Source organism: Epinephelus moara, chromosome 3 (assembly GCF_006386435.1).
Source record: "Epinephelus moara isolate mb chromosome 3, YSFRI_EMoa_1.0, whole genome shotgun sequence".
Lineage (NCBI taxonomy): Eukaryota > Metazoa > Chordata > Actinopteri > Perciformes > Serranidae > Epinephelus > Epinephelus moara.
The window spans coordinates 22,497,343-22,518,669 of NC_065508.1; the positions used below are offsets into that span (position 1 = coordinate 22,497,343).

General features: G+C 41.6%; 1 protein-coding gene across 1 annotated transcript in view; it reads left to right on the plus strand.

Annotated features, from left to right (window-relative positions):
- Nucleotides 1–8,185: 8,185 nt before the first annotated feature.
- LOC126388188 (protein sprouty homolog 3) overlaps nt 8,186–21,327 on the plus strand; it is a 30,259-nt gene continuing 17,117 nt past the window's right edge. The window contains exon 1 of the mRNA XM_050041130.1: nt 8,186–9,069. The gene's annotated coding sequence lies outside the window, so the exon portion shown is untranslated. The remainder of the gene's footprint in view (nt 9,070–21,327) is intronic.

Genomic DNA, 21,327 nt, shown 5'->3' on the forward strand with positions numbered 1-21,327 from the left:
TGGTGTGTAATAAAGTTACACTGTAAGAGATACTGTAGGTTGTGAGCCTATAGAAAACCTCCTCCCTATCTCTCTTTCTCTTTTAATGTCTCGGCTCTGGTTTGTTTCACTTAATTCTATCTCCCCATCTCCTAATCCATCCATCAGTGTCTCTCTTCGTCTCTCGCACGCTCTCTCCCACACACACGCACCCTCTTCCTCTCTCATCCCCAGCTTGTCTCACGTTGTGTCTCTTTGCAACTCATTTTCACTCCCATCATCCATTCCTTTCTCTCTCCCTTGATGAGTGAGTGAATGAGTGAGTGTGGGCGAGCGGGCATAGCTGCTGATGCACTCCTGGTCATTAATAAAAGTTTTATACACAGTCAGGAAATGCATTTGAGCCCCGGTGGCTGGAGCTCCTCTCAGACACACAGGAAATGGGCGCTTGGCCGACAGCCAATCCTGCTATTTCAGGGGTTTGTCCGGAGCCAATCAAGCTGGGCCTGGTCAGTTAATGGATCAGTGGCTCTACTCTTCTCTACACCCAAATATCAGCAACAATTAGAAGGTGTGGGAGCTTTGTCAGAGGCAATGCAACACATCCCGTACAGCAGTGAAATGAGAAAATAATACAAAAAGTAATCACATTTACCGTGTGGTTACAACAATTTGGCCAGTTACATGCACGTGACACAGCAAAGAGCAATGCAAGGCATGCCCCTCATGCTTGTGACAACATGTGTAGTTCAAAATCTTTAACACAATGCTAACATCTGTGGCAACATCACAAGCTTCAGTGACTCAGCTGGCAGTCATGTCACACTGATTCATCAAACTTATCGTCAGCGCAGCCTCAGGACTAACCTAACCAAATGAAGTGAGGGGAAATTTCATGTCTGACTGTTCTTCAGCCAGGCACTTCAGATAAAAGCATCCAGTGGAAGGCAAGTGTGTGTGTTTGTGTGTGTGTGTGTGTGTGTGTGTGTGTGTGCGTGTGTGTGTGTATGTGTGTGTACACGCGTGCTGTGTTGCTCACGTGAGAGACATACTGTAATGTGTTGTGTAAGTTGACACCCATGTGCTTCTTGGGTGGGATGCCTCCTCCCCATCCAGCAGGCGTTTGTTACTGCAGTACAATGACACACAACCAGATGACACACACACACACACACACACACACACACACACACACAGGAAGAGTGTGTCCAGAGTGGAGCGCCGGCAGAAATGAATGACTTTGTCAGCTGTATGCTGTTAACCAGGCCATTTGACATTGATCCCTGCCTGACCCAGAACATCTCCCCATCTCTCTCCCTCCATTCAGTCGTCCCTTTTTGCTTAATTGGCATGAGAATTGCATGTTTGAAAAGATATATTTCAGGAAATTTGTTAGACAAAAAGATTAACGTACAAACCCTGTGTCTGTGTGCGTGTTTGTGTTGACACGAACTCTCTCACTGGGTTGTTTTTGTTTTTCTCTCTTTTTCACACATGGTAACTATTTGGTGAGTGAAATTATCCAAAGAAGGACGCAGATTTTCTTTTACTAAAACACTTTTTTAATTGAAATTTAAAAAAAAAAAGGTTAATTCATTTTAATTGATAGTATGAATACAGCAAAGAGATCAACGGTATCAGAAGAGAGAGTTATACTTAAAAATTATCTGGATTAAGAACATCTATTTCAGCAGTAGTAGGATAAGAGTTTGTAGCTCACTGGCAGTTCATTAAGGTCATCCTTGTCAAACAAAGACTTAGGGCCTGTCCCATTTCTACCCCTTAAATCTTCCACTTGGTATTGATTGCCCTTGTTTGTGAGATAACCCTTGATGAGGGAAGTGAGAAATATTAGGGTAGAGATCTTTCCCTAAGAAATGGGACACCACTTCATGCAAATCAGCGTGGCCGACGTGCAGGCATACGTCACGCGTAGTTGCAACGCAATGAAAATGCCGGCTCCAGCGCTTGTGTTGTGGCGTGTGCTATGTTTATCCTTCTCCGTCTGATGAGTCAACGGAGAAGAAATGCTGAAAACAGGAGGCGCCTACGACGTCTTCTAGTTCTGATCGATTTTGTTTGGGTAAGTCGATTCGTTTAAATATTTTGACGCTGTGTTCAACCGAGTTGCTGATGAGTTTACGCTAGTCAAACCATCTGTTGTTTGTAAAGCCTACATTCCGATCGTACATTAACAAATTATTTTCCAAAACTTGCTGAAGTTGCTGACTTTGCAAGGTGTTCTGGGAAATTTCATCTTCCGCTTCGTTTAAAGTGTGGGTCGGGGCTCCCTTGGAATCTAGGGCTGATTTTAAGGGTTAGAAACCACTTCCACTACCTCAATTCTGTTTTGGGACACCACTAGCCTAAATATGAATGCGCACAACCAAGTGCAAGTGGGTATTTCTAGGGGAAGTGTGGGTATTGGGTCAGGCCCTAAGAGTCTACTGCCATGCTTGCAGATCTGTGAGATAGGCCCAGTGGTTTAGAGCTAAATGCTAATTTCAGCATGTTAACATGGTCACAATTACAATGTTAACTGTTGGTATAAAGCAGGTATCATGTTTACCATGTTAACCATCGTAGTTTAGTGACAGTTTACCAGCTCCGAACTACTGGCTTATTTACAATAATTTAGCTTGGCTCTTTATTAGCTGGTAACTAGCTTCTAGCGGTCCAAACCACTCTGCAGAAGAAAGGATGGCGAGGCGATCGGGTGCCATTCACAACAATGGCTTTATAGCAGTCCTCATCATAAAACAATAAATATGGCTTTCTCATGAGGTTAAGATGTAGCCCTGAGCTTATGAAGACACTTAATTCCAATGCTATCATCACGCTTTGCCGCCTGCCATCTTCACATGACACCCCCAAGAGCGCTGCTTCCCTGAACATACACAACGAAGCACACGTCACACCCTCACAGGTTACCCACAATGCCACTTAAAGGGGAAAAAGGGTGAGCCGGTAACACTATGATTTGATAATTAGCACAAAACACAATACACAGCTGAGGCTGATGGGAATTTTGTTAGTTTTTTGGTCATAAATCAAAGTATTGGGAAAATATTCATGTTTACCTGATGATGGCACTGGATGAAAAGTCAGTAGACCACCAAAGTTATTATAAGTCATCATGAGGGGAACCTAAATATCTGAACCACATTTCATCACAATCCATTCAGTAGATGATGAGACATTTAAGTCAAAACCACAAAAGTCAACCTCAGAGGAAAAGTCAGGAGATCACCACAGTCATTAGGATATATGTTGTGGGAACTATTTCTGTCTGAATCAAATTCTGTACCAAAAGATGCTGAGATTTCCCACCTAGTGGCATTAGAACAAAAGTCACAGCATAACCAAAGTCAATAGGATTCACCCTAATTGAGGTCTGTCCAAAATTTTTATGGCAATCCATCTAGTAGTTGTTCAAATATTTGGGGGAAAAAAAGTCAAGACCAACAGACTGACACCAGCATCCACTAAGTCAGAGCCAGCTAGACGATAGTTTTTTGTTTTGCCTGAGCACAACTAATGCACATGTATGCAGAATTTGTAGGCAACAGAATACGATTTTGGTATTGGAAGCATCTCTGCTGCAGTCTGTTTGTAGTCAGAGTAGTATTAATCAATCAAGTTTGTACGGCACAGCAAACAGTCGATGTGGGGAAGTGCACCGCATTGGCTGAAATGCAGTCTCAGAACCCACTGGCTATTGCCCCCACGACAAGTTAGCTTTATATTAGCGTTTTAACAATGTGTATGTATTCATATGTAGAAATTGGTTTATAGATTAGCTGAAATGACCGGCGCATGGAAGAGGAAGTCTTGGCCAGATATCCACCGGCTACACCGGATCTCTTGAAATATTGGAAATAGAGGCTTATCGACGTCGATGCATTCTGAGACTGAAGCGCAACTTGCACAGACTTAAAATTGGAATTAGCTGGTTGTTTGGTTGGGTATAACTACATGCTTGCTAGGGTGTTTTGTGTGGTTGCTAGGGCATCATGAGGTGAATTTTCAAGGTTATAGTATCACCAAGAAGCTGTACCCCAAAACAAGTGCAAATGAAGCCAGAAACTGTGGGAAAAAAAATGCTACGATGCAGTACAAGCTGTGACTTCAACACGTGATGGACAACTTGTAAACAGTGTATTTCATAATAACGTCAATGTTTTGTGATCTGTGATCAACAACATGTCCAGGCTCCTAAAAAGGTGAGGTTTTTGTCTGACTTTAATTTTTTTTTGCCCACATTCACGTCATGCTAATTTGATTTACGTCATGATAAATATGACATGTCTCATGACGTTTCTTCACATGTCATAAAATTGAACAGATTAAGTAAATAAAGTCAGATGAATGCTTGTTTATGACTTGTAATACATTTTGTATCCTATTTCAGAATTACCATGTGGGTGACTTTACAATTTCTATTCAAAACACACGTTAGACCTTGCAAGGAAAAAAAAACATGATTTCTTTTAGATAATCACATTTTCTTTGTCTTCCCCCTCAGTGTGTCTCTATCAGCAGTTTGTTTCATCTCAGATATTTTCCTCAACAGGAAACAGAGCTCCCCCCCACCCCCATTAGGGACCAGTGTCCGGTTACTTTAATGTGTGTGAGTGTGTGTGTGTGTGTGTTTGTGTGTGTGCATGCACGCATTTGTATGCCTACACTGGTGTGCCTTGCTTTAGTCCGGATGGTTGCAAGTTGCTGAGTAAGGGCACAGACCAAAAGAGACAAAAGCACATACACACACATGCATCAGTACCACTCACGCACGCGCATGCATGAGCATCCACACACATACACACACCCACACCCACACCCACACACACAAAGGAAGAGGTTCATATTACAGTCAGGCAGCATATTGTCAGTGATGTCACTTGTCCTTACGGAACTAATGAATGAATGAAAATCTCCTTTTTACCTTTTCTCTTTTGGTGAGACAATAAAAGGTATGGTGTTCCTCATCAGAGACACAGCATGGTTTGGAGTCAGTTATGTGGCAGGAGTCGATGCTACAAGTAAATCTCCTGAATAAACTGGTGCTCTATTTGAATTCACTCCCTTGCAGTGGTGAAAGAAGTAGTCGGATCATTTACCTAAAGGTCCAGTGTGTTGGATTTAGGGACATCTATTGGCAGTAATTGGTATGTAATATTCATAACTATGTTTTCATTACATTATAATCACTTGTAAATAAGAATCACTGTGTTTTCGTTGCCTTAGAATGAGCCGTTTTCATCTACATACGGAGCAGGGCTTCTTCCACAAGCTCGCCAAGTTGTTTCTACAATAGCCCAGAATGGACAACTCAAACACTGCCTCTAGATAGGGCCACTGGCATTTTCGCGTTGGTCACTGTAGCTCACCTACATGATTTGCACATGGGGGAAGTTTCAGATCCGCAACCTCACCACTAGATGCCACTAAATCCTACACCTGGGATATGCAACTTGCTTTGCACAGGGGCCACTTTTGCAAAATGACAGGAGGCCAGGGGCCAGTCAAGGCAGCCATGCATAGGTCAGGTGTACACAGAAGCATTTCTAGGATTTGAGGACATATGCAGCCTAGCTCAGACCTCTATAGGGAGTCTGCGGAATCCTCTCCTGGCAGTTTTTTTGATGAACAAACTATATTTCCATTGTGAATAAGAAAATGATCCGGGGAGGGGAGGTCAACCGGTATCACTCTCCTACACACTGGACCAATACATTAACGTAAAAAAAACTATTTTACAGGAAAAATCCTGCACTCAAATCCTAATTCAGTGGAGGTACAGAAGTATTATCACCTGAATGTACTTCAAGTATCAAAAGTAAAAGTATTGGCTGTGTAGTAAAATGTCTCCTGTGACTGATATCTGAGTTTATGTGATACTATCAGATTGTTAGGGTCACCGGATACATCTGAGAGGTCATGAGATGATTAATGGCAGAGGAAAGAAGAAAAGACTGTGTCCTAATATATTTATCTGTTTTCAGTTTCTGGACTTTTCTTCAGTCTATAAGTTTTCTTTGTGAGATACTGGATGATTTAGTCCTCAAACAATTACTGAAATGATGTGAGAAGTTCAGAGGTGAAATCAAATGCTTTTCTTCTGTGAAATCTTAATCTGCAAAGTTACGACAGCGGCCAGATAAATGTAGTGGAGTTAAAAGTACAATATTTCCTTCTGAGATGTAGTGGAGCAGAACTATGAAGTAGCATAAAATGAAAATACTCCAGTAAAGTAGACCTACAAGTATGTCAAACTTGTACTTAAGTAAAGTACTTGAGTAAATGTACTTAGTTACTTTCCACCACTGCTCTGCTGTTAACTCATTCACCATTGCCTACCCTGGAATCATTGGAGCCCATCGGTGAATGAAATCATTCCGGTTAGCAGTTCAACTCAGCACACGAGAAAAGACACAGAAGTGAGGAACGTAAACAAAGAGCTACTGTCGAGAGGGAGTGAGGTCGAAACAAACTTGTTGTATAAGGTAAGATTGTTTTTCTTTAGCCATTAAGCTCTTATGTTATTGTTCCCTGGTACACCGTAATATTGCTCTGTTCTCAACATTGGATTGCGTTGTTAATTGCTAACTGCTTAACTAGCATCAAGACGGTTTTCCAGTTTCCCCTTTTAGGATGACATCAATAGGCGACCGCTATCTGCTGGTGTGGAGGGGTATGTCCTGTCATGCAGGCACGAAACATACACGCTTATTGGTGTGTTCATGTGCAACTTTTTGGCTGAGACATGGCAACAAGAGGCGACACAGTAGGGGAGGCTCTTTGCACTATTTCACCGACCGATTTTGAAGTAAAGGCCATCGTCAGAGTTGCAGGTCATGTGATGCCGACTAGCCGAAAAAGACTTTTGTGCATATTCAGTCATTACAAAAGAACAAGCTGTCAAATGATGAATACATTGTTCAAAAGCCCCCCTGCAACGAGTCTTTGTATTATGTATATTTGAGCCATTAGGTCCCAATAAAAATAGTAAAGACTCTAAGATCTGCGTCAGTCAGGAGGAAGTCAGACAGCTCTACTCGAGAGGGACTTTCAAGAGTAAATACTGCCTCAAAGTCTTGTTCATGTACAGCATCTCTCTGCTTGTAAGGGTTTGCTAACATTACTAGCAGCTATGTTAATTTCAGGGGATCACTTTTAAATCAAAAATTAGAAAAGTTCCGATACCATTTTTCCCTTCCTGATACTGATTCCCCAACTTGTGTAATGCCCAATACTGAGTACGGATCTGATACGATTGCGTTAAATAAATAAAAATAAAATTACAGCTGTGTACTAAGCACCCTGTATGGAAGTGAAAAATTGGCATCGTTGTTGTATGGCATGGCTCAGGTTAGACCTTTTGTAAAACAAAAATACATACTGAACGCCATGGAACTTTCTTGTATGACATTTTGCTAACGGCTAACTTTCTACCACAAAACAATTATTCCTCGCTGCTCTGAAACAATAATTGCCCATGGCTGGACAGCGAAACGAGCTGTATAGGCTACTGTTTTAGAGCAGCGTAGACAAATTGTTCTCAGGTAAAAACTGTGGTTTTATCCAGAAATGTTTATCAATACATTATGTGGTATCTGATTGGTGTATAGAATGTGTACTCGTGGATACCTGATCCAGTATTTCAGGCAGCATCAGAGGCATTTCCAGAATTGGTATCGGTATTGGAACAGCTCTGAACTGAAATCAAACTGAATTTAAGTTAAGTGATCTATTTCTTGCAGTGCAATCTGAAGCACCAACACAAACTAAAATCAACACCTCTCTGATACAGTGTCAAAAACAAAAATTTTCTAATACATAATTCTATCATACTATTCTGTAAAAAGACAGATTATTTTTAACTGGATTCCATTGATTTGCACCAGTTTTGTTGCTGGAAACTCAAATTTCAAATAAAACAAACTGGTTTGAGTTGAAAATAATTAAATTATAGAAATTGACAGTCATTGTCTCAGTCATCTGTTAATGTCAACATTTGTTCCAGTAACACACAGGCTTCTGCTCCGTCATGTTCATAAAGCACAACTGAACTGAATTCAGTGATGGGAGAGGGTGGGGGTAGAGAGAGAGAGAGGAGGAGGGGTGACTGGTGTGTGTGTGTGTGTGTGTGTGAGAAAGCGAGAGGGGGTGAGAGAGAAAGTGCATCCAGCTCTCAGTCATTCATCTCTCGGGGAGAGGAGAGGAAACTACAGCAGGACGGGAAAAGAAACAGTTTTTGAACGGGAAAAAAAAGGAAGATTTTTTATTTTAAAGTTCTGTGTTCGATCTCTGACTTCAGAAGCCTCTCACTCCAACCTCCAGCAGCAGTTTTCCTTTTCATCATTTCTTTTGACACCCAGAAAGAGTGTACTGCTGCATCACACCGCTCCTTCTACTCTGCATGGAGATACTTCCACTTCCTCTTCTCCTGCTGCAACTAAGGACACTTTCCTCTTTCTGAAAACTGCAGATTTTCAGAATCAAAACGGCAAAAGCGTGTCTGTTTTTGACAGGATCCCTGCATCACAAGCATCTCTTGCAACTTTAACGCCCTTACAACTTGGACAGAGAGAACAGAGCCCTTCGATGCTGCGTGCGTAAAAGGGACTCTTTGCTTTTTTTTCTCCGAGGTGTAGGAGGAGGCGACTTCAGGAGGACGTACCGGGATCAGAGTGCTCCTGGAAGAGCTCCGGGAAGAGGAGGAAGAGGAGGAGGAGGAGGAGGGCGCGTCACGCTGAGAGAGAGCATCCTCCCTACAAACACACACCCTTAAGACAACAGAGCTACAGTAATCTTATAAAATTCCAAGTTGGAGATCATATAAGTATTTAGCAAAATAACCACCTGCATTATTGTAAAGTTGGAAATTAAAGATTAAGTAATCACAAAAAAGAAATCACAAAAGTAGATTAAGATCAACTTAAATTTATCACTGAGTTCCAGAGACAAACTACAAATCATAAAAAGGGATATTATAAGAATACTGTAGAGTTAATTTGTCAGAAGCACACACGGACACCCAGGACGCCCCAGCACGCCGCTGCAGGATGGATCACCCACCAATCAGAGGTAATCATAAATTCGTCCTGCCGCCATCTGATCTGCTGATGAACTATTGATGATTTGCATGACCTTGAGATGAAAAAATTCTATAGTGGTTTTTGAAAAATAAAACAAGGCAGTATTCAAAAGGTTTGAGTAGCTTTGCAAACACCTTTTGTATCTTGGAATGGCATTTTATTTCAGCTTTTTTAACTTTATATTTAGGCAGCAATTGTAGAGTGTTTCCCTGCAGACATACCTACAACTATAAAGACTTTAAGGGAATAAAAAAGTGATAAAGTAGTACATAAAGTGTGGCTCTAGGTTGTAAAAGGCATGTTAAAAGAAACTACAGGCACTCTGAAAACCAGATGCAGATGGATAGGATGTGGACACTATTTTTTTTTGGCACCAAATGCCTTATTGTCATGCAACATTCCTAAAAATCTGAATTAGTTTTCTAGGTCCTGTGAGTTGATCCGCAACCTTAAAGACTATAAAGTTGTGTTCTATTGTCTTTACTTTAAGTAAATTAGCAAAACATCCGATCAGATCAAGCCGAGATGGACATACAAGTCCAAACTCACAAGGTCTGACACAAGACTCAGACAGAAAAGTGGTTTATTTCCCTATCAGCAGACTGAGCTGATAGTCTCAGGTCATTTCTTGATGGTTTCACCTCCCTAATCCTTTGCAGCCTATCTGATGGCAAAATTCCCCGCGTCTCTTCCCTGTGTGAATGATTAAATCATGCTGCAGATGACTTGTACAAATGCATGGGTGTATTTCTTTCCCTGCCTGGTTTCCCATCTCGTGTCTTGACTGTTGGGTGGGGATGTGAGTGGAAGGAACCTGCTTTGCCCCTGGTGGACAGATTGGTCCGAGCTATCGTTTTATTGTTACTGAAGGTGAATTAGTCACGTTGACAGGTTATCAGTCTGCACAGTCTCGTTTAGTTTGTGCATTTACTGACTTTTTGAGAAAGTTAGTTAACTTCAAGAAAACTTTCGGGTCACTGAGAGAGCACATTTCTACCAAAGTATAATAATCATATTAAATGCAGTGTATTAGTAGTTGCTGTGTGTGTGTGTGTGTGTGTGTGTGTGTGTGTGTGTGTGTGTGTGTATGTATGTGTAAGTGTGATGGGGACATGTGGGGTTGGGATTGATTGTCCTCAAGGTCGGATGCAGAATGTCAATACCAATCTCCGCTGGGGTGGGACTGGAGGGGCGGGTGGAGGAGCAGATGATGGGACGGACAGATGGGGGAGGGAGAGAGAGAAAGAAAGTGAATGGGATGAGAGGAGTGGTATTGTTAGGCAGAGGGATTGACCAGGGATGCAGGGATGGATGGATGGATGGATGGATGGATGGATGGATGGATGGGAGGGGACAGTATATGTGGAGCGGAGGAATATGGCGGATAGATGAACGAATGATGAAATGGACGGATGGTGAGATTGATGGGGTGGGGGGAGGAGATGGAGGGATTTTTTTATGCCACAGCAGAGGAGCTAATGCACTGACTAATGCACTACAGAACCACAAACTTGTGGAAAGAGAGAGAAAATATTCACAGTAAAAACACTTGGTAAAAAAGAAAAAAAAGAGCGATTGTCTTGACAGAAATATTGCTTGACATTTTTAGAAATACAGTAAAGTATAATTCAGTTTTGCTCCTTTGTTCCTGCATCAGAACTGACAGTTCATAAACACAAATATTTGCTCTTGTAAGAATTCACTGAGAAGACAAAGTGAAGACTTTAAACTTCCAAAGGTTTGGAGTCAATAAAAAAGAAGAGTTTCTCATAAAGAAGTCGTCAATGTGCTGCAATCAGTGCTTAGCAACAGGAAGAAACCTTTTGTTTGCAAGTTCTGGCAACCGCTGGAGTTGAAGAATAAAGCCAACAGCAAAGTGCTCAAAACTGCAGTTCGTTGAATGGTTGCTTGAGGCTGGCTCCAGAAGCAAGTCAATCCCCAATGACCCTCATGTTTAAATGGGAACTTTACGGCAGAAAACATGTTTACAGCCTGGTACAAGAAACGGTTTTGGTTTCTATAGCTTATATCCCCCTTCATGATAACTGTACGAGGAGTGAATTTTTATATATCTGACCCGTTAAAATGTTATTAAGGCTTAAAGTTACGCGTAATTAAGGGTGGGCCACTCTGAGTCACAGGCTGTCTATAGTGTCCTCAGCTTCTCAGTCAGATCCACCCCTGGCTCCTCCTCAGGCTCTTGCACAAATATGGTCACTTCTGGCTCAAAAAAACCCCCCAAAAAACAAGATGGTGGCTCCTGAATGCCAAACTCGAGGCTTCAAAACAGGATTCCACATTGCAATGAGCAATGTCACGGTGGCTATGTCCATTATTTTTTAGTCATGTTTTTGTCTCAAGGTGTAATCCCTCCAAAGGCCACAAGATGTCACAAGAAAAAAAATAATTGTATTAAATCGAGAAATCCTGACATATTCGCTTTGTGACTTCGTTCACAATGCAAGCCCCAGTGCTACATTTGGATTTATCGCTCAGATTTTATTTTTTGTTTGATGTCACACACTGCTGTATGGAGGCAAACATGGAGACCACTCACGTCAGCATTTACTGTTTCATTTATAAGCAGATGTGCAGCGGAAGTCAACAAACTTGTGAGCACATGATGAAGAATATGACAAGAGAGAAAGCCACGTTTTTAATTATGGCCTGTTGTGGAGCAATGGTGCTACCTCTGTACAAAGGTGTGTGTATGGTGATTTAGAGCCAGGCATAGTGGGACTGTGACGTGAATGGCTTCAGTGAAACAGATTTCATCCAGTATTTCAGGGTGTCCTCTTTGTTTCTGTTGACCAAGTGACTCCTGCGTCACATAATCCTGACAAATTTTGATCTAGATTGACTTAAAAGTCATAAGAATTCTGATACAAGTGTTCAGACTGAAGTTGCACTGCAAAAATCAGATCCGTATCTGACCAAGGACCACATATAAAAGTGGCCCAAATCAGAATTGAAAGAAAAAAAAACAGATCTGTGTCACATATGAGCAATCTGGACATAGCCATGGAGTACAAATTTAATTTAGTCATTGTTTCCCTACGTGAGGTTGGAAAGTTGAAGTTGAAGCTGAGGTTGAAGTTGCCCAGTAGACTGATTGATTACTGACAAAAAATACTTGGCATCTTTTTTGCTAATTTAAAAACTTTTAAGTCATTTATTAAGTAAAAAGGCTGAGATGCTGCCAAGAAGTGGGATTTTCCTTCAAAATTGTAAGTTTATGTCGCTCTTTTGATGCCATGATACTGTGATGGTTGCCTGGGTCCAGACCTCCAAAATCCGACTACTCCAATGAGTTGATGGATTCATGTGGCATCGTGGCATTAAACAGCCTGGGAACAGTTAGCCAATCGGTGCCGCTGGTAGGACACATTGTCAAGCTGTAGGATACGTTGTCAAGCTGTTGTCATAAGTTGTCAAATGGTGGAGTAATAACAATAATGGAGAGTGCTATAGACAAGCTAGACCCTGCTATCAAGGTTATCCTAAAATGGCATGTTGTACACAACATATTCTCATTCTTATCTTGTCACATATTCCTGCTTCTTCTGTGGACTTTTGACGTCTACATATGACGTGCTAGGTTACCTGGGTGCTTCTGTTGTTGACGTTCCGGGATGCCATGTCAGTTGAAAATACACTTGGTCTGTCAGAAAATGTACAAAATCTGTACAGTTTCTGCTCGTTAGATGCATACAATCATTTCAAAAGAAACTTGTGTTGGTAAAACACATCACACCCTTATCATAATTCCTTATGTAACATGGTTAGGTTTAGAAAAAAACATCATGGTCCGCCTCAACATTCACTGGGCTCCTGGGTGAAAGTCCAGTCTTTGTTGGACCCATCCAGCACCCCTCCCGCCCACCACATAGGGACTTTCCAGGTCCTTAAGTCACGTTATTTTCCGGCAGCATTTTTAAATGATGCCTTCCGGCGCTGTGTCATTCTGCTGGGAAAGAATGGCTTTTCTCATCGGTGTCTGACATGGAAATCACTGATCAAGCAGCAATATTTGAGGTTGCTTCTGCATATCGCCTGACATCATAGTTTGTTTACTCTCTCCACTCCACTCCTAAAATCCAAGCAAAGCAAGTATGTTGGTATGAGTACACTTCAGTGTGGACTTAAAATGACACTAGATTCAGGTAGATATGTTGGGCTTTAGTGATTGGTTGGGGAAAGTCAGATCCCCCTCCCCCACAGAAATCAGTTAGAGTGGACTTAATGTCAGACTGAAGATGAAAACGGAGTGTGTAGCTGACAGGTTGTGTCTGATATCGTGCAACTGTGTAAAACTGTACAGGAAGCCTCAATATTCAAGAAATGATCAAACTACAGAGACAGTTGCTGCCGGCAGTTTCTCATTCTTGGAAAGCAAAAATGAACAAAACAAACCTAAGGCAAACACCACCTGATGAATAACTAAGAGAGCAAATCATGCTCATCTGAAGTTTCAGGAACTTGCATCACACTCCCACTGCTGCCAAAGTCTTACCTTGCAGAATGCAACCTGGTTTCACAAAAGCTCCCAAAATGACAGTTGAAGTTTTTTTGTCTCTTTGCCCAAAAAGAGAGAGAAATATTTTCCACCATGAAAAGACCCTGATGGAGAAACTAGATCACTTGTGCTCTTCAGGTGCTTTTGAGGATTAATGTTAACTTTTAAAAAGACATAACATGAAAGGGCAGTGGCAACACAGTATTATCAGAACTACAGGAATCTCTGCTTTGTAAATGTTTAGCACCTCCACTTGGCTGGTCAGTTGGGTTTTCATTACCATAACATCATTCCCTTAACACTGCACATGGAGAAATAACTTCATCTAAGCAAGATTCATTCATTAAGATGTTTTTGTCTGCTACCAGGTGAGCTACTGGCTGTCCCATTAAAAGTAAATTTCAACTCCAGATCAAACCAAAACCTTATCCACTGTTCCATTAGCCTGAACATCCAGGACTCAACAATGCCCGCTTGCCCTGGGCAAAAATGTTACGTCAGGCTAGTAAATCTAGCAACTCACTTGCCTGATTGAGCAACTGGTAAAAAAGAATTAAAAGACTGAATTTTTTCCAGAGCCGATGATGGAAGCAGCTAAGGAGTGGGCCATCTCACTTTCTTCTCAACTCTGCTGAGACTTACACATGTGCAGTAAGAGAAGGTTTATGAGCTCTCAATGCAATGCAATCGCAATTATCCTCAAAACAGGAGTTCAGTTGGGCAGTGTTGGAATATGTGGGCAAAAACTAAAGCTTAAACTATGTATTGCATACTTTGCCCCAGGTTTGAGAGCAAGTTGGACAAAACAAGGTAGTTTTTTCATGGTAATTAACCATAGTTTCTGTAGTTAATCACTAAAGAATTAAACTATTTTAGGGGCACGTAAAAGTTGATTTTGGGTAAGACGGGACAAGTGAGAAAAAAAACAAAACATTTACCTTGAACCCTGACAAGACAAGCTCAATTTGTGCTAAAGTCGCAAAATCTGATTATGGTTCAAGTAACTGAAAAGAACTGTACAACTGAGTGACAGTAACCAAAAGTTCGTCCAGGAACCAACCTGACTTAAGTCCTTTTTACACAGAGATTGTGCTATAGAAAGTCCCTCCTTCATGCCGCCTTTACACTTTTACAAAGAACCAAACAATGGTGGCATCATTCAGACTGACCCAGAATGAACGATTTAATTTCAAATCCAGATGGCCGACAGTAATGGCTGCAAGTTGGAGCCATGGTGTCCAGAGGCAAAAAAAAAAAAAAAAAAAAAAAGCAACAATAATGTGTTAATAATATTTTAAAGTTAAGGTATATGAAGGTTTGCTTTCACAACAATGATACCTGGAGCACTTTTTTTTGTATGTTTGTATGTGTGATGCCATTTTAATTTGGATTACACAAAAATAACACTACCAGAAAAAGAAATTGAGCATCTTAGCTCTCTTTTGGAGAAAAGAACTGTGTACTTTATACACTGTCAATGAAAACTGTACAGGAAGCCTCAATATTCAAGACATGATCAAACTACAGAGACAGTTGCTACCGGCAGTTTCTCATTCTTGGAAAGCAAAAATGAACAAAACAAACCTAAGGCAAACACCACCTGATGAATAACTAAGAGAGCAAATCATGCTCATCTGAAGTTTCAGGAACTTGCATCACACTCCCACTGCTGCCAAACTCTGACCTTGCAGAATGCAACCTGGTTTCACTAAAGCTCCCAAAATGACAATTGAAGTTTTTTTGTCTCTTTGCCCGAAAAGAGAGAGAAATATTTTCCACCATGAAAAGACCCTGATGGAGAAACTAGATCACTTGTGCTCTTCAGGTGCTTTTGAGGATTAATGTTAACTTTTAAAAAGACATAACATGAAAGGGCAGTGGCAACACAGTATTATCAGAACTACAGGAATCTCTGCTTTGTAAAGGTTTAGCGCCTCCACTTGGCTGGTCAGTTGGGTTTTCATTACCATAACATCATTCCCTTAACACTGCACATGGAAAAATAACTTCATCTAAGCAAGATTCATTCATTAAGATGTTTTTGTCTGCTACCAGGTGAGCTACTGGCTGTCCCATTAAAAGTAAATTTCAACTCCAGATCAAACCAAAACCTTATCCACTGTTCCATTAGCCTGAACATCCAGGACTCAACAATGCCTGAAAAGAACTGTACAACTGAGTGACAGTAACCAAAAGTTCGTCCAGGAACCAACCTGACTTAAGTCTTTTTTACACAGAGATTGTGCTATAGAAAGTCCCTCCTTCATGCCGCCTTTACACTTTTACAAAGAACCAAACAATGGTGGCATCATTCAGCTACTGTGTGTGATGACAGACAGCATGTTAGCATGCTGGCATTGCGGAATCAAAAGAGGCATAACCACACAACAGAATTGGTCTCTAGATTGGCATATAACATATGTGTTGGCAGCACTTTCTAAACAATAACAGTGGCAAAACATGACAATGACAATCATTTACCTCCTCTGTTATACGGCGGCTGATCTTGTCCTTTGTTCGGAGGTCAGGGAGCTACTAGACCTTATCGTTTCCCCAATTTGTGAATATATTGGCTGCTATTTGTTTTCTTTGAGTTAGCTGCTGGCGGCTACCAGCTACGTTTTAAATCTCCTGAATTAGGGTGCATGCCTGACACGTCGCCAGAACATCACAGCTATTCAAATGATCCCGTCCTGCCAGCTGTCCGGTTTGTAAATACATCATTTTGGCGCTAAAACTACCTCCATTCCCAGCTCAGAAGAGAGACAACTCTGTGAAAGCAGTGCCTCTCTTCCCTTTCTGGTTGAAAGTTTTAAGCCTGTTTCACTGACTGCTTCTAGCACTACTAATGGGTGTGGCCAGAAATCTGCACTGTTGTACCTGTAACCTCCCCCAACAGTGATGTCACTGGGTTTCGGAGTACACCTGTACGTCACTACTGCAAGGTTGGAAGATATACCACTGGTGGTCTGCAAAAACAAGACTCAGGGGTTATGAAGCTACTTGCTACAAAGAAAAAACATCTGGTCAGCATGATGTCCTTTCTTAGGTGCGAGGAAAGACCTTGATGGCACTTTGTGTAACTAGACAGCTGAAGCCTTTCCATCACAATTCACTGAATCGTGGCACAGAGAGCGAGTGCAAAAAAACTTTACCCACCAATGATTGCACCAAAACCAGGATTAAATGTGGGCAAGTCTATTATTGTTAGGTGACAACCTGCAGTTATTCAATTTGTGCAAACACGCTGTCAAATAATCTCCAAAAATGACCTCCTTCCTCCCCAGCTTTCTCACGCTTTCCCTTTCATTTTGACTTTTTCCATTTATCTTATACATCTCTCTCTCTTTAAACATCTAGCTCCACTTTCATTGTAAGTCATTATTAGTACCACCATCCCTCACTCATTCACTGCCTCTTTCCTTCCTATTTTTCTCCCTCCCCTCTTGTCCCCCACCCCCACCCTGCCTGGACTTGCTGGTCTGCAGTGTCTATTTCAGTCTTTCCGTTGGGGTCAGATTCGGCACATCCGGTATCTCATCCAGTTTATTGTCATTCAATCCTGCTGTGCTCCCGGAGGGCATCAGGAGGAAGGCCCCTGGGTCTTAGTGCCTGACGGGCCACACACACACACACACACACACACACACACACACACACACACACACACACACACACACACACACACAGAAAATCTGGCAGCACTGTACTTAAATGTTTTGACCTTATGAATCTGCTGGTTTAAATATGCGTATATGAATGTATTATTTTACCATACTTCTCCATGATTTTTAAGGCTCTCTGTGTGGGCTTCACACAATGGCAACACCTCAAATTGCAACTACAGTCTATTAGACACAATTTATTACACATAAATACACAACTTTGGATTTGAAATTAAACTTTAAGTGTTTAGGAATTAATGTGTTGGAGTACAAAGCTAAGGTGGATCTATGGAAAGTGATGATTTTGAGGTAAGGGGTGTTCACAGGCGCACTCTGTTCCTAGGCAAGGCAAGGCAATTTTATTTATATAGCACCATTCATACACTAGGCAATTCAATGTGCTTTACAAGAGAAATACATTAAAAACAACAGATCATTAAAAACAAGAGCTAAAAGCAAGAAAATAAATAGTTAAAAACAGTGCAGAAAATGCATTTAAAAAGCAAACAAAGCAAAAGCAACAGCAGACAAATATAAAAACAAAAGCTACAGATTATCCTAACAATAAGTTACATATCTAGTTCACTGGTAAGCTGCAGTAAATAGTAATGTTTTAAGCCCTGATTTAAATGAGTTGACAGTTTCAGCCGACCTCAGATATCCTGGAAGTTTGTTCCACAGGCGGGGAGCATAGAAACTAAAGGCTGCTTCACCTTGTTTGGTTTTGATCCTGGGAACACTGAGTAAACCTGTTCCAGATGATCTGAGGGGTCTGGATGCTTCATAACGTACAAGTATATCAGAGATGTATTTAGGCCCGAGACCATTTAGTGCTTTACAGACAAGTAACACGATTTTAAAGTCTATCCTTTGACACACAGGAAGCCAGTGCAGTGACTTAAGCACTGGTGTACTGTGCTCCACTCTCTTGGTGTTGGTGAGGACTCTGGCAGCAGCGTTCTGGACGAGCTGCAGTTGTCTGATTGATTTTATTTATTTATTTATTTTTTTTCCCCTAATGACAAACACCTGCCCTGGGTCCCAAGTCAGAAGGGGTCTGAGTTATACTCAGTCTAGTCTCTATACACAGACTCTACATTCAGTGAATGTAGAGTCTGTAGGCAAACCCCAGAGATCTTGCCTCCGGAAGAAGAGCGGAAGAGTCCTGGTTTCCGGTTGTTTGTAGTCCGCGTGATATTGACCAATCACGTTTGAGCCGGCTGCAGCTGTTGCCAGGTTAAACGGTCCGTGCGGTGAACTAACGAGGCGGAACATAATTGGCGTCACTGCAAACTCTGAATCCATCGCAATGGTTCAGCATATTTACTTATATATAAACGGAAGTCAGAAACGGCAATTCACCTCCTCCGTCCAAATCAAACCGGAATGCCAAAAAATCGGGGGTCTGCCCCCAGAGGCCTAATCGCGTCTGCCGGAAGTCATTCGCCGAATACAGCCGATGGGTTCCAAGAATGTATTCAGTCTAATTGGGTCGGCTGGGGTACAGTTCTTATATATAGACCATCATGTGAGGAGATGAGATTTTCAGAATGTGTTACAGAATAGTTAAATTACGAAATATATAAATATACGGCACAGCTCTAGTCAACTCAACTCACTCCTTTTGGTTTTCCATCGGTAAAAGTTGTGAATAGTTTTTTGGTACCACCTCAGTCAAGGTTCCAAGTGAGCCAAGCCAATACCAAGGGCTGGAATTAAAACTCCACAGACCACTGACTGGTCGGAGACAATCATCACTATAATCGTCACGGCAGATCCCTCACAAACCCACCATATTTAAATAGCCAAGCTACCATCAATAGCGACCACAATTTATTCACTTGCCCCAGATTTTGCAAAACTACGCTGTACAACTGATGAAGTGCAGACATCATTGCTGATGGAAGATGATGAAGTCATGGCGGTTTTATGCGGCATCAGTATGGCAATCAGCTGAGAATCCTTCCTATATTAAGGGGGTACTATCTGCAATGGAAAATGAAACAAAGGAAAACACCTGGTACCACAAGTGAGTTGTGTTGAGTCGATTTAAACTAGTCTAGTGGAAATGAGGCATTACTGGGAGTGGGGTTGCATTGGAGGAAGTTAGATTCATGACCTACAGCCCTGTCTGGAGTTGCTGGGCAGCTGGCTTTTCTTACTGTCAGAATTGTTCAGCTCCCTGAATGCACAGAGATTCAATTAATATTGATCTTCTCAGTTGAAAAAATGGTGGATTTTCCAAAATGTGTTGCTTTAAAGTACTTGTTCGCTTATTCAGTTACTGTGATGGACACTGCAGATCTTATGAAAGACCAATGCTCTCCTCAAAGAATATGTTTAATACTTTGGAAAGAGAGGGGGACAAAAAAAAGGCCAAAAAGCAGAGAAGAGCACGAAAAAGTAAAGTAAGTGAAGGACAGCAGAGAAAGGATGAAAGGATGAAATGGGAGAGTGGAGGGAGGCGGTGAAGGTGATGTGAGGGGAGGAGAGGAAAGGGAGAGAAATGAGAGGAAGGGAGGAGAGAGGAGACGACAACAGGAAAGGAGAGGAGAGGAGAGGGCAACCCCTCCTCATTCCAAGGCGAAGGGTCACTGGAGTCAGTTTTAAAATAGCCTGAAACCATGATGTCACTGGTGAGAGATGCTCTGTCCATTAAACTAAAATTGAACATCAGTAGGTCGTCCAGACTCAGCGGAAGTTGGGGAGACGAGGGATCGACACCGTTTATAGGTTCCTGTTTACTTTTGAATCATTGGGTTTTAAACCTTAAGAGATTTTTGTACTTGAAAAATGAAAAATGAGCAGCTGTTTAGTCAGCTAATGAACAGCACTGTCACAAGTCCGAAAATTAATAGCTCTCACCGTGTTTCTGCTTCATGTGAAACAGGTAGAAGAACTACTTGGCATAAGCAACGATAGCAAAGAGAGAAAGAAAAGAGGGTTTCTGCAGGGTTCACCAGGTTGAATATCTATTTTTTAAAGACTTTTTAATACCACACAGAATGATATTTAATACCATCATCATAGCCATACCAGCTGCTAATTTATCATCACATATTTCAGTACTTCTGAGCAGTATGTAACCAAGTCTCTTACACAGACACCGATGACGTCAGTACGCTGGCTGACTCCGTCGTCTGTGGACATTCCCATAGGAAAGTTGTAACAGAACTAGTGCTGGCTCCCAGCGGCAGTGATTTGATTGGATCTAAATCCGTGTACTTCCATACTTCCTCGACCAACGGCTGATGAGCTTTGCCTCACACCCGCCTAAACCGGAATTGCTGTTCCCCGAACTGTTTTTTTTTTTTTTTTTTAAAGATATTTTTTGGGCATTTTTTGCCTTTAATGGACAGGACAGGTAAGCGTGAAAGGGTGAGAGAGAGAAGGGGGGATGACATGCAGCAAAGGGCCACAGGCTGGATTCGAACCTGGGCTGCTGCGGCAACAGCCTTGTACATGGGGCGCCTGCTCTACCACTAAGCCACCGACACCCGTTCCCGGAATTGTTGTCCGTAGTACAACAGAAAAGGAAGTGTTCAGTGCATCGCAAGAAGAGATTAAAATGGATATGATTTCATTTGATTCAGCTATATTGCAGAGCTGCAACGTCTCTGTTACAGGTAACACACGTGCTGCACCTATGGCAACGCCGTCACGTGGTCTCAGTATCCCCGCCCATTTCTATTACAAAACGAAAGACGAATATCCCCAGACTCCCATTCCGAAGTAAGGGAGGCTGGTCACGCGAGACTGTATGTAACCATAACTCCTGATGATATATTCAATTAAATCAACATGACCTGGACCCATATACACAGCATGACGTGGATAAATGGATAGTCAATTGAAGCTTTTGTTATAACTTAGGGTGACCATATTTTGATTTCCAAAAAAGAGGACACTCAGCCGGCCACGACATAGCCTACTTAAATGATACTCGCAGTTTACTCAAAGGTGCCTCATAATTTTAATACATTTAAAATTTATATGTATGGATAGAAAATTCAGTTATATTACAAAATAATATCTCTCAAAGACAGAAATTCAGATAGGCGTCAAT